The sequence below is a fragment of the Camellia sinensis genome, chromosome 1 (assembly GCF_055761805.1).
Source record: "Camellia sinensis isolate YWXY chromosome 1, ASM5576180v1, whole genome shotgun sequence".
Lineage (NCBI taxonomy): Eukaryota > Viridiplantae > Streptophyta > Magnoliopsida > Ericales > Theaceae > Camellia > Camellia sinensis.
In genome coordinates, this window is record NC_138961.1 from 201,460,484 (window position 1) to 201,473,318 (window position 12,835).

Sequence of the window (12,835 nt, forward strand, 5' to 3'; positions counted from 1 at the left end):
GGACACGATATTTCCCTTTAGGAACTATTGAATTTCAAATGGGGTTGAGATACAAAGTAAAAGACCTGAGAGAGATTCAAACTAATTAGATAAATTTCAAAATTCATAATATTTTGTCAAAATCCCTCATAATTTTAAGTCAATCCAAACATGAAATAGGATATACAAGCAAGAAAAGTTGTAACCATTGTTTGTTTTGTAAGATCTATCTCTCCACTACCGTGGGATAGGCTAGACCAAACAAGTCCAAGCTGCAGTTGGATTAGATTAGATTGGAGTTGCACTTAAAGCCTTTAATTAGCCCAAATTTATCCGTAATTGGGATGACTTTACTCAATATTGATTGATTACACTACCAAAACCTTTGAGAAAACGTACGTTTCATTTGGATGGAGGAGTTTGGTGAGGAAAAAAAAAAAGAAAAAGAAAAGAAATGATGAGAATAAAAAAACTTCTTCACATGTTTGCATAGTTAAGTAAGTGAGAAATGATGAGTGATGGTGTTTCTCACCAAACCTATGTTTTGCTTCTCACCAAAAATGGTGAGCAATGAATTGGGTTTAATGAATTTTTTTTTAAAATATCAAAATTGTCCTTATGAAAAAATATAGTTTATTAAGATGGAAGGTTATTTTGATAAAATAAAATACAACATTTTTCTTATTTTCTCTTATTTATTCTATTCAAACAAGATAGATGAGAAATCGTGTTCTCTTCTCTTTTATTCATTCAAACATAATGGTGAGAAACCATAATTATTTCTTTTCTCTTCTCACCTCACCTCATCTCATGATCCAAACATAATGTTAGGGTGTGTTTGGTTTTATTTTTATTTTTGTTTTTGTTTTTGTTTTTGTTTTTGTTTTTGTTTTTGTTTTTGTTTTTAAAACCTTGTTTGACAGATTATTTTAAGAAAATTTTCTAAAAGTATCAATTTTTTAAGAAACAGTTTAAAATTAATTTCTAAGTTTTCCAAAATTAAAAAATGTACCCAAAAAAAAATGAAAACCAAAATTGAGAAGGACAGAGAGAGTTAGAGCATCTCTAATGGTTTGCTATTGGAGCTGCCAGAGTCATTTTATAGCAAGTATGGGGCATAAATGTTCTCCAATGGTGAGTTTTGACAACTGCTATCTTTGGCAAATACCAAAACTTGTGTCAAATTTGGCACAAGCTTTGGCAGTTACCAAAGCTGCCAAGTCACCAAAACCAACCGTTTCCTTCTTCTCTCCCTCACTTGTCTCATTATCCTTCCCAGGAAAAACTTCCAAACAGAAACAAAATTCACCCAAAAATTCACCAAAAAATAAATAAATTTCACAATCAATAAATCAAAAAAAAAAATTGAGTTTAAAAAATTTCAAACAATATGAATCAATCAATTTCAGAAATTTCAAGTAATCTAAAGAAAAAATAAAAACTGAATTTCAACAACTTTGTACTACAAAATACCTTCAATTTGAAGATTCCTTGGCTCATCTTCGTTAGGGCTTCTGGTTGATCTTCATCTTCTTTGGATGGTCTTCACTGTGGTAAAGAAGAGGGTTGGAGAAAAAAAATTAGGAATATTGTACGAGCCAAGGAATGAGAGGGAAAGTAGCAGAGATAGGGCTCATGATCATCGCGACAGGTGTGAAAAGCCGAGGAGTGAAAGAGAGCGAAGCAGAGACAGGGGGAGTTCGCATGAGAGAGAGAAATAGAAATAAGGCTTTGAGAGAGGAGTCAGTGGATAGAAGAGTCTTTTTAAATAGGGCTTTGAGATAGTGGAGAGAGGACTTTGAGAGAGGAGTCTTTTTAAATATAATTTTTATTTTGTAATATGATTTATTGGATGCAATTTTAATGTAGTTAATATTTTTTTAAATTTTTTTTTGTAGTTTGTTATTTTTGTTTTTTGGTGGGAGTGAATTATATAAAAGAAGATTTTTAATTTTTTCAATTTTTAAATTTTTATATTTGTTTAGTCGGGTACCATGTAAATATTTAATTTTTTTTAAATAAACTTTAAAAAAGATCACAAAAGACAAAAAATAAACAATAAAAAAATCACTCAAAAACTTATATCCAAACAACACCTACAAACGTGGAGGAAAAGTTGGTTGAAACTTGACAAAATAGCACTATTCATTGCCAAATTATAGCAATGACAATGCTATTTTAGCAAACAACATTGGAGATGCTCTTAGTTGCCCATGCCCTTGGGTTATTGCCAAAGCAAAGGGGCACATAGCCAAAGCTATGAAAATTTTGAAATTTATACATTTCATGTAAAACAAAATGTTTTATATTTTGATATTTTGAGCATTGGAAGATAAATTAAAATAATTAATGATATATATTATTCATTTTTTTCCGCTTTATGTGGGATTTTAACAATTTTATGAAATCTTTATAGCCTTATGCGTATCTTTCCTTTACAATAAATTCAAAATTCACAAAAATAAAACTATGACAAATGGTCAATTTAGATTCCTCAATCAATAAATTGAAAAACTCGGTTCAGAACTAAATTTTATTGGGTACTCGGTTGAGAAATTTAATTTTTAATTTTTTTGGTTGACAGATCCAGACGCTCATTGTTTTTGTTTATAAAGACAAGTTTATATAAAATGACCAACATTCCCTCCTTTATATAAGCCATATACATGGTCTAACTCCCAAACAGTCACATTCTCCTCTCTCTCCCTCTCTTTGTTGTCGTCCCAAATCTAGATCTGGAGACTTTTCTTCCAGCACCATACCCCAAAATCCTAACCCTAACCATAATCCAACTCTCCTCCTTCAACCTGGACTCCCGTTACTTTGCCGTTGGCACCAACCTCTTCAAATGCGATCCCTTCTAGGAGTTTTTCCGGCAAGAATACGATGATGGAGGTGGTATCGATATTGTTTAGATGCTCTTCGGTTTCAACATCTTCGCCTCGATCGGCAGTGGCTCTGACCCGCAGTATCCGTTCAACAAGATCATGATTTGCGACGACAACGAAGCGCATGACATCCTGCATTTTCGTTGTCGTAGGTAGTGGCATATCTCTTTCTTCCGATGGTGAAGTCCAATCATCGGAGTCGGTGGCCTCGCCGCCGTCTGAAAGCTACATACCACTGTAGATCCACCGCCGATCCACAACAATCCGCCGCCGTCATTCCAAAATTTGAACCACCGCCTTGAAATTGTGAGATCCAAATCCAAATCTGCCATCGTCCGTCGTGATTCTCTTTCGAGTCGTGTTCATGTAAGCCTTGAACACCTCAGGAAAGTAATGATTAGGGTTGGGCATAAAGTTATCCGACCCGCATAACCCGCCCTACCCGAATTGACCCGCACACATGTGGGCGATTTTACAAACACAATAGGGTCGAGTGCGGTTTGGATTATGGTTAACTTTCAGATTGTGGACGAGTTGCAAGTATTAACTACACCTGCCACAACTCGCCGCATTAATTTTTTTTTTTATTTTAAAAAAAACCTGGACCGTTCATCAATGCCTAAACAAACCAAACCAAACCCTAATATCTCAAAAAAAATTTGCACAGCTCTCTTTCTTCTCATCTCACTCTGTCTCATTTTTCATCTGCTCAGCTCTCTTCTCATCACACCAATCGACCTTCGCAAGATCGACTCTTCCTCTCTTCGGCAACTCTCAGGTAAGCGTCTCTTTGTCTTTGTCTGCGTCTCTCTCCCCGATCTTTGATTTTTTTTAGGTAATCAGACCTGTCTCTCTCTACGCGCAGCCTCTTTTCTAATCTCACTCTCTCGTTCTTCCATCTCTCTCTCTCTCTCTCTCCGGCAACTCTCAGGTAAGCGTCTCTCTACCTCTCTCTCTCTCTCTCCCCGATCTTTGATTTTTTTTTTAGGCAATCAGATTTGTCTGTCTGTCTCTCTTCGATCTCTGAATTTTTATTTTTTTTATGCAATCAGACGTGTAGTAATAGATCTCTAAGTTTATTTGTTTATTTCTGTTTATGTGACTAAGATTATGTTTCAATGGTGATTAAGATTTTGGAAATTGAATTAGAAGTGGAAATTGAATCTGTTTATTCTCTGAGTTTATTTTGCAACAGACTTGTTTATATTATTAAAAAATTAGAAGTGGACATTGAATTTGCTATTGAATTTTAATTGAATCTGTTTAGAATCTGTTTAATTGAATCTGTTTAGATTCTTCATAGACTTGTACAGAACATTGTTTGATTTTAATTGTTTTTGTTTTTTAATTTTTTTTTTTGGGAGTTTTCTATTATTGAAATTTATTTAGAAGGTGATATGGTGGGTGGGTTTGATCTTTATACTTAGGGGAAATTGAATCTGTTAATTACTAAATCTGTTATTTAGAGAGGAAATTGAATATGTTAATTACTTTTTATATTATATTTATCATTTAGTTGTTATTTAATTTTCATTCTAATTTTTGTAATCCAGTTTAAATAAAGGATAGTGTTGAATCTCCCGTAATCAATCTTTTACCTCCAGAATCCTTTAATTCTCAAATGAATCTCCCCTTAGCCGAACCCGAACCCGAACCCAAGCCTCCTAGACCCTCAAAGAGAAAGAGTGAGGGTGGAGGGGGGAGAACACGATTCACAGTTTGGGATCATTTTGATAAGGTTGTAGGGACCGATGCGAAGCATAGAGCTGTATGCAAATATTGCAAAAAAGAGTATTTGGCTGACTTTAGACTTCATGGGACTAGAGTCATACACCTAATTATAAAGAATATCCAAATAGGGATACAAATGGTCAACAAACATTAAATCTTAGACCCAAACAAAATGAAGAGGGTGTTGAGGTTGTAGGAACAACTTTTAATTTTGATGTTTGTAAAAGGTCTCTTGCGGAGATGGTTGTCATTAATGAGTTGTCATTTAGATTTGTAGAGGGAGTTGGGTTTAAAAGATTTTGTAATGTCATGTAAAATTCACACCAATTCCCTCTCGTCAAACCATATCTAGAGAAGTGCTTAACATATTCAAAAATGAAAAGGATAAGTTCAAAAAAGCCATGAAGAGTCGTAGAATTTGCTTTACTACGGACACTTGGACATCTATTCAGAATTTGTGTTACATGTGTTTGACTACTCATTTCATTGATGATAACTGGAAACTTAAAAAAAAATCATAAATTTTCAACAAGTTGAAAATCACAAAGAAGAAACATTGGGTTAGAAAATTGAGTCGTATTTGATTGAGTGAAACATTGATAGCATATTCATCTTAACAGTTGATAATAGTAATCTTACCATTCAATATTTGAAAACGATAACCAAAGATTAATGGAAGGGGACTATTTTGCAACATGAGTTTATTCTTAATCTCATTGTGAGTGATGGGTTGAATGAAATAGACGATTATTGCCAACATTAGACTTGCGGTGAGATTATGTGAGGTCTTCTCCTCATAGGAATTATATTTTTAAGAAGTGTGCGGCCATACTCAAACTTGATTCAAAAGCTCTTGTATGCCCAGATGTACCAATTAGGTGGAACTCTACCTATTTGATGTTGGAGGCACCGAAAAGTATGAGAAGGCTTTTAATCACTTGAAGTTTATGGATTCCAATTTTGAACCTTATTTCAAGGATGTTGATGGTGGCATAAGGAGAAGTCCGAATTAATTAGATTGGAAAAAAATGTAGATTGTTTTTTAGGTTTCTAAAATTATTTTATCTTGCAACTAAGAAGTTTTTGGGGTCTCTATTTGTTACTTCCAATACTTTTTACAAAGAAATATTTGTTATTGAAAGCAAAATTAACTAATTAATTTTGGAGTAGGATGATACTTTGAGCAGAATGGAAAAGATTATGAAGCAAAAGTTTAGCTAATATTGGAGGGGTGGAAGTAAGATCAATTTGTTATTGTATATTCCGGTTGTTCTTGATCCTACCAAAAAAATGGCAAACTTGGAGTTTTGCTTTTTAAATTTATTTATTGGAGATAATAAGAAGGTGGAAGATATGGTAGACAAGGTTAAGAGTTGTTTGAGTAGTTTGTATAGCCATTATGTCACACTTTATCTTTTAAATGAGAAACTTCCAAGTGTGAGTGAAGCTGTGAATATGGTGGAAGATGATGATGATGATCCCTATTCTTTGGTTGACTCCCAATTTAATTCTTATTTGGAGGGGCGATGCACTAATGGATTTAAGTCGGAATTAGAACAATATTTGTCCGAGGTTGAACATTTTGCAAAGAATCAAACATTTGAGATTTTGGATTATTGGAAGGTGAATGCAACCAAATATAGAGTGTTATCGCAATTTACAAGGGATGTGTTGGCCATGCCTATTTCTATCATTGCGTTGGAGTCGGCTTTTAGTACGGGGGGGCGTATTCTTGACCCATTTCGTAGTTCACTCTCATCTTCTATGGTTGAATCTCTTATATGTATTCAAAATTGACTTCGACGCAACTTTCCAATTTCTCTTCAAAAAGCGATGGATGATGTGAAGGAATTTGAGCAATATGACTCAGGTAATATGAGAATTTATTTATCTTCATTTTTTATTTTTATTTTTGTATTGTTCATTTTCTAATGTAAGTTTTATTGATATTCTCTTGTTGACTCCTAATTAGGTACTTTGGAGTCAAAGCTCATCTTCAAGTTCAACCTATAATGTTGATGTTATAATTGAACTCTAATATCTATTTCTTCATTGGTAAAATTTTTCATATACTCAACACATTTTTTTAGACATTTATTTATCTTTTCATTACTTTATTCTTTTACACTTTTTTTGTCGAAGGAATTATGAAGATTGAAGATTAAAGTTTATATTTTTTTAGTTTGTTTTTATGCATGGTTCATCAACCAAATGCATGGAATTGAAATTTTTGAAAGTTGGATATGATTCATGATGGAGTTTGAGATCTTACAAATATTTTTATTTTATTTAATGGGTTTGAATTGAATGAAGTTTGACAATAATTTTTTATTTTATTATTATTATTATTACATTTTGGATGAATATAAAAGTTAATGAAGAATTACTTTTAAGTAAGTTTAGGATTTTGAATGATTGTACTTTAATTGTATTGTTGGATAATAGTTAGTGAATAGGATTGATGATCTAGTTTAGGATTTTGAAAGATGTGCTTATGTTAGTTTATGATTTGATTTAGGACTTTGAATGATTTATTTGTGTTAGGAATGGATTTTGTTATGTTTTTAATTTTGTAAGTTTTAATTCATTAATTATTAATGTTGGAGCATTTTATAAAATAAAGGGAAAATGGCCCAAAATAAATATTTACAAAATAGGGAAAAAAAGGCTCAAAAATAAATTTTAGAAGAAAAAAGTCCAATCTGCAAACCGCTCGCACATCCGCGAACCTTATCCGCACAAACCGCAAATCACTCTGCAGGCAGTTGCGAGTTGACTTTTTCCCAAACTGCGCATAGATGCAAGCAGGTCCAAACCGATCCACAAACCGTCCGAATCTGAACTGCGGCCACCCCTAGTAGTGATTCTGTCTTCGTTACGCATGGTTTAAAATCTATTTAGATTTATATATATGTGTGCGCGCGCGCGCGCGCACGCGCTCAATCAGGTGGTAATTGATATGTGTAGTTAAAAAAAGAAAAAGCAAAAGAAAAAGAAAAAAAAGATTGATATGTGAATATATATATATATATATATATATCAATTCCTTGAACCTCAAATATTGTTTCTTCTATTATTTTCAACAAAAGCTTGTACAAAAAGACTAGAGAGCGAGAGATTGCTTTTTGGTGTGTTGCTTGCCTTGGCCTTTTTTTCCAGTTCAAGGCTTTCTGTTTCAGCTCTTCAAGATTGTGTCCTAGAAGGTTTAACAACTCTTTATATTCTCATTCAAAAAATACAATTTTTAAAGACTGTATTATTTTTAACAAAAGCCTATACAAAGACTGTAGAGAGAGAGACTATTAGCAATTGATTTGTTTTTTTTCTTCTTCTTGTTTTTGTTGTTTTTATGTGTTTGGATGATTCTGGAGAGAAATGAATTTGTTTGTGTTTGTGTTTTTTTTTTTTTTTTGTGTTTGATAAATGCGGCACCTGGCGATGGTGGGGTGAGTGTAGGTATGTTCTTCGATAGTGGTGGTGGTGGGAGGAGGAAGAAAAAGAAGAAGAGAGTTGTTTCAACAGATAAAACAATAGATCAGACCTATTTCAATAGATAAAAATTGAACAAATAATAGAAAAAAATAAAAATTTGAAATTATAAAAAAAAAATTGAAAATAAATAATAAAATTTAGACAGATAGATTTAAACAGATAAGTGAAAAAATGAGAATTTCAATAGATAGAGAAAGAAAAGAGAGGTATAGAAGGACATATGGGAAGAAGTGGTGGTGCCCGAGAAAATTATACAGATAAAAATCATACAGATATGAAAATTTGCACAGATAAATTTGGATAGAAAATTTGTATACATAAAAATATTGAACAGATAAAAAATTAGACAGGTAAAATTTGGATTGATAAAAAAATTATACAAATAAAATTTGCACAGATAGAAAATGTACATAGAAAAAAATTGAATAGAGACACAAAATTAAACAGATAGATAAAAAAATTGAATAGATAGAAAATAATCTGAACAGATAATCAAAAAAGTAATAGATAAAAAAATCAACAGATAAATTAAGAGATAAAATTAAAAATAAAATGTCCTTCAAAATAAGTAAAATGACCTCTTACCAAACTATTTTACAAATGATGAACTTTTTACCAATAAAAAAAATACACTAGACTCAATGCCTTAGATATCTTCTAAATTAAATTTATCACTAATTTTCTCAATTTTATTTTAATTTTAATTGAACTGAACCAATAACATTCCTAACTAAACCGAAACAGCACTTTGAAAAATCGCAGTGTATGAAAGCCGAAGTATTAATGTTTTATTAGCAAAAGTCTATCATGTTTTGGCAATTTTTTTCATGCTATTTACATAAAAAAATTCTTAAATTATTGAAAAATATTATATTGACCCCTTAAATTATAAAAACATATACCTAGCATATCTAAACTATTGAAAAATATCAATTTAATCCTCTAAATTATAAAAGTATACAAGTAGACTCCTTAAAATATAAAAACGTACTAATTGGACTCTCTAATGGAATGAGTCAAAGTGAAACATGTCAATAATTTAGGGAGTCTATTTGTATATTTTTATAATTTAGGAGACAAAAAGTAATTTCTCAATAATTTAAGAGATTCATTTATACGTTTTTATAATTTAAAAGATCAATATAATATTTTTTAATAATTTAAGAAGTGCCTATATAAATAATTTTTTTTTTTTTTTTACATTGAAAAAGGTTCACGCTTTGGCAATGCCTATGCAACGAGGTGTAGTAAGTACATTTGTACTGAGTTGACTCATTTTTCTCCTAAACTGAAAAGCAAATAGTACACCCCAAAGTCATTCTCAACTTTAATAGTGCATTATTGCGTCGACAACTAGCGATTAGGTTAAAATGAGGCCCCTATGGGAAATTGTGTAATAATTTTGAAATATCACGTGATCATATATTAAGTTAATTATTAATTACTTAATTTCTATGTCGTTTCTTTATTCTCAACATAAATCGTAGGGTCCTGCCCCTCTCTACCAATAAAAACCTTACGAAATACCACGTGTCCATACTTCGAAAATACTAAATAATTATCCGGCCCATATAATGGTGGCCAAACAGTAAATATTGAATACAATTGTGATATTATGTAATTTTTTTTCAAGTAATAATTTTTTTATTTTTTATGAAAAAATATGTAAAAGAGTAAATAGAATGATATGATAAATTATAATGACTTTTTAATTTTTTGATTAAAATATCACAACAAGAATTTATACATTTGGCAACCAAAATTGGCGACTAAAACAAATTTAGTCGCCAAAAATAGTCCTTTTGGCGACTAATTTTTTTTTTTTTAGTCACCAAAGGTTCAAATTTTGGCTACCATTTTAATTTAGTCGACATACATTGTTTTTTGGCAACTAAAAAAAAATTTAGTCGCGAAATATATAGTTATAGGCGACTAAAAAACAATTAGTCACCACAAGTTAATATTTTACGCTATTAATTCTAAGCTTAGTCGCAGAACAAGTTGATTTGCCGACAAGAATATAGTTTAGTCGCCAAAAGATACTTTTGGCTACCAATATATTAGTCGCTAATACATAATCTTTTGGCTGCAAAACTGGTTGTCGTTATTCAGTACTATTTGGCGACTAAAATGTGAAATAGTGGCTAAAAGTTGAAATTTTGTTTTTTAGAGGGAAACCAATATAATTTGGCGCCCGATATCTGTCTCTCACACACACTCACACGATGTACATTGTCTCAAACAAATTTCGCTCTCTTTCGACACTACCAAGCCTCACCCTGCTCACTACCTTCATTGGCCACTGATGACAGAGATCGTCGCATATCGCCACTGCCACCTGCAAAGCACCAGCGCCACTTAATCCTAGGTATGTTTCTCTCGCTCTGTCACTCTCGGTCTCTGACCCTCTCTATCACTCTCAGGTACTATCTCTATCTGTTGATGGAGCTCTCTCTCCCTCTCTGTGCATCTCGGTCTCCCTCTCTCTCTCTCTCTTTTTGTCATGACCCAAACTCGCCCCTATAGGTTTAGCATCGTAACCGGCCAGTAATCTTGGATTACCGAAGGCCTCTGAACTGATTAGCAAAATTAAGGAGCTAGCGAAAGCAAATACATAAATATAGTTGTCCAATGAGCTATGTAAACTTGCATGAAACATAATATTTAAAACTTTATATACATAACCAAAAGTCAGTCTTGCATTATACCCACACACATAGTTAAGTATAGCCAACAAAAACATCAAAATTTGATATACATAAGTAACTAGAACTCATAACATGCGACACGTCCAGAACCTCCACGTGAGGCGCAATGGTTGGCTGACAACAGAACACAGATCCAAACAAAAGCCCTTAGGCTCGGTCTCCAAAATACCCACCTATACATATATATACACACAGTGAGCTAAAGCCCAGTGAATAACATTAAGGTAAAGAGGTTAGTGAACGAAATTCGAACATGTCATAAGCGTAAAACAGATCATAGCATAAACATTCTTGTATCTGAACATAATAATGGTACATCCCATAGAACACATCACATATCGTCTTCCGACTAGAGTAATCGGTTCCGGATACCGATTAAACACATATCACCACAATGAAGTGGCTAACGAGATCTCGTAATCACATATATGTCATGGACCCCCATTAACATGCTGTCCCCCATGACTTGAGACTATCTATGGATGCCATAATAGATTTCAAGCATAGGACATTCGTTCACGTAAATGATCATTTCATAAACAATAACTCGTCATGTCTCGTTTGGAACATAATTCATATTAACATATCTTTACAGAAATGTTACTCACAGTGGTTCTCGCAAACGGTCAATCAATCTCCAGACGTGGACCTACAAACACAAAAGTATATAACACTAACATATCTTATCATAATGAATTCATGTGGCCATCACGGCTTAGCTTTCATTACAATAGTTCTTATTCTTTCTTATCACATTGCTTAAAACACACACTTATAAACTCTTAACTTAGTACATTCATTTTCTTAGTGTGTTTCTAATCCATAACCTCATTACCATGGCTTAATTAAGTCATAGGAATGCCTAAGATGCAATGAGGGTGCCAAAATGCATTGAAAAACACTTAGTCAAATTTCTGAAAACAAGGTCCCTGCTCGAGCATAGTTTTCCTTGCTCGAGTGGACATGCAAAATGCAAAGGGTTGCTCGAGCGAGACTTCCTTCGCTCGAGCAGTCTGCAAAGATAGAAAACTTCTGGGAGCTTGCATTTCACGCTCGAGCGGACTTCTGGTCGCTCGAACGGAAGTGCACGCACTCAGAGTGGTCGCTCGAGCGTGAACTCCTACGCTCGAGCATAGATGCAAATTCTGGAATTTCTAGATTTGATCACCAAGCTCAAAACTCGAATTCAACTCATCAAAACACATCTCTTGGGCCCCAAAACTTGAGATAACATAGTAAACTTGTAAAATGTGATGAATTAAGGATCATTTCATAAAATCATGGCCCAAGAGTTTGCCAAAAGCTCATAATTCATCTTGAAATTTAAGAAACAATGCATGCATGTAAAATCTTTCAAACTCTTCTCTCTAAAGCTTGTGAAGTTAACAAAATTGAGCTCATAAGCTCCATGCATGTAAGAAATTCCTTCTCAAAACATGAATTCAAGTGATTAACATGGTAATTCTAACATGCATGTACCAAATAACTTACCATAATAACTTAGATGCTCAAAATCAAACTTAACATGTCAAAACTCCATATATTCATGCATGCATGTGGATTTCTTTTCCAAATTCCCTTTCAAGACTTCAAAAACATGGGATTGACTTACAAAACTTGATGAAATATGCATGCATGTACAATTCAACCTCCAAATTCAACACAATTGGTGAAACTTATAGCTAACTTGGTAATTTAACACCTACATGAGCATGTATGTATGAATTGTAACCCAATCCTTTATCCTAAGCTCAAAGTACACATTTAAACTCATAATCTTCATGTTAATAACTTAGATTCATAAATTAGGGGTTGAATTCATACCTATAGTCTTGAGTTAACTAGATTCTTGCACAATATTGATGAACTCAAGCAAAATCTTCAACTCTACCTTGAATTTCTTCTTTTCTCTCTCTAGAATTGCACTCTCTCTCTCTCTCTCTAAAATAAATTCTCAGATTTTGGCACTAAGAGGTAAAAGAATTGAGCTCAAAAATAAGCTTAAGGCTCATATATATAGCTATGATGCTAAAATAC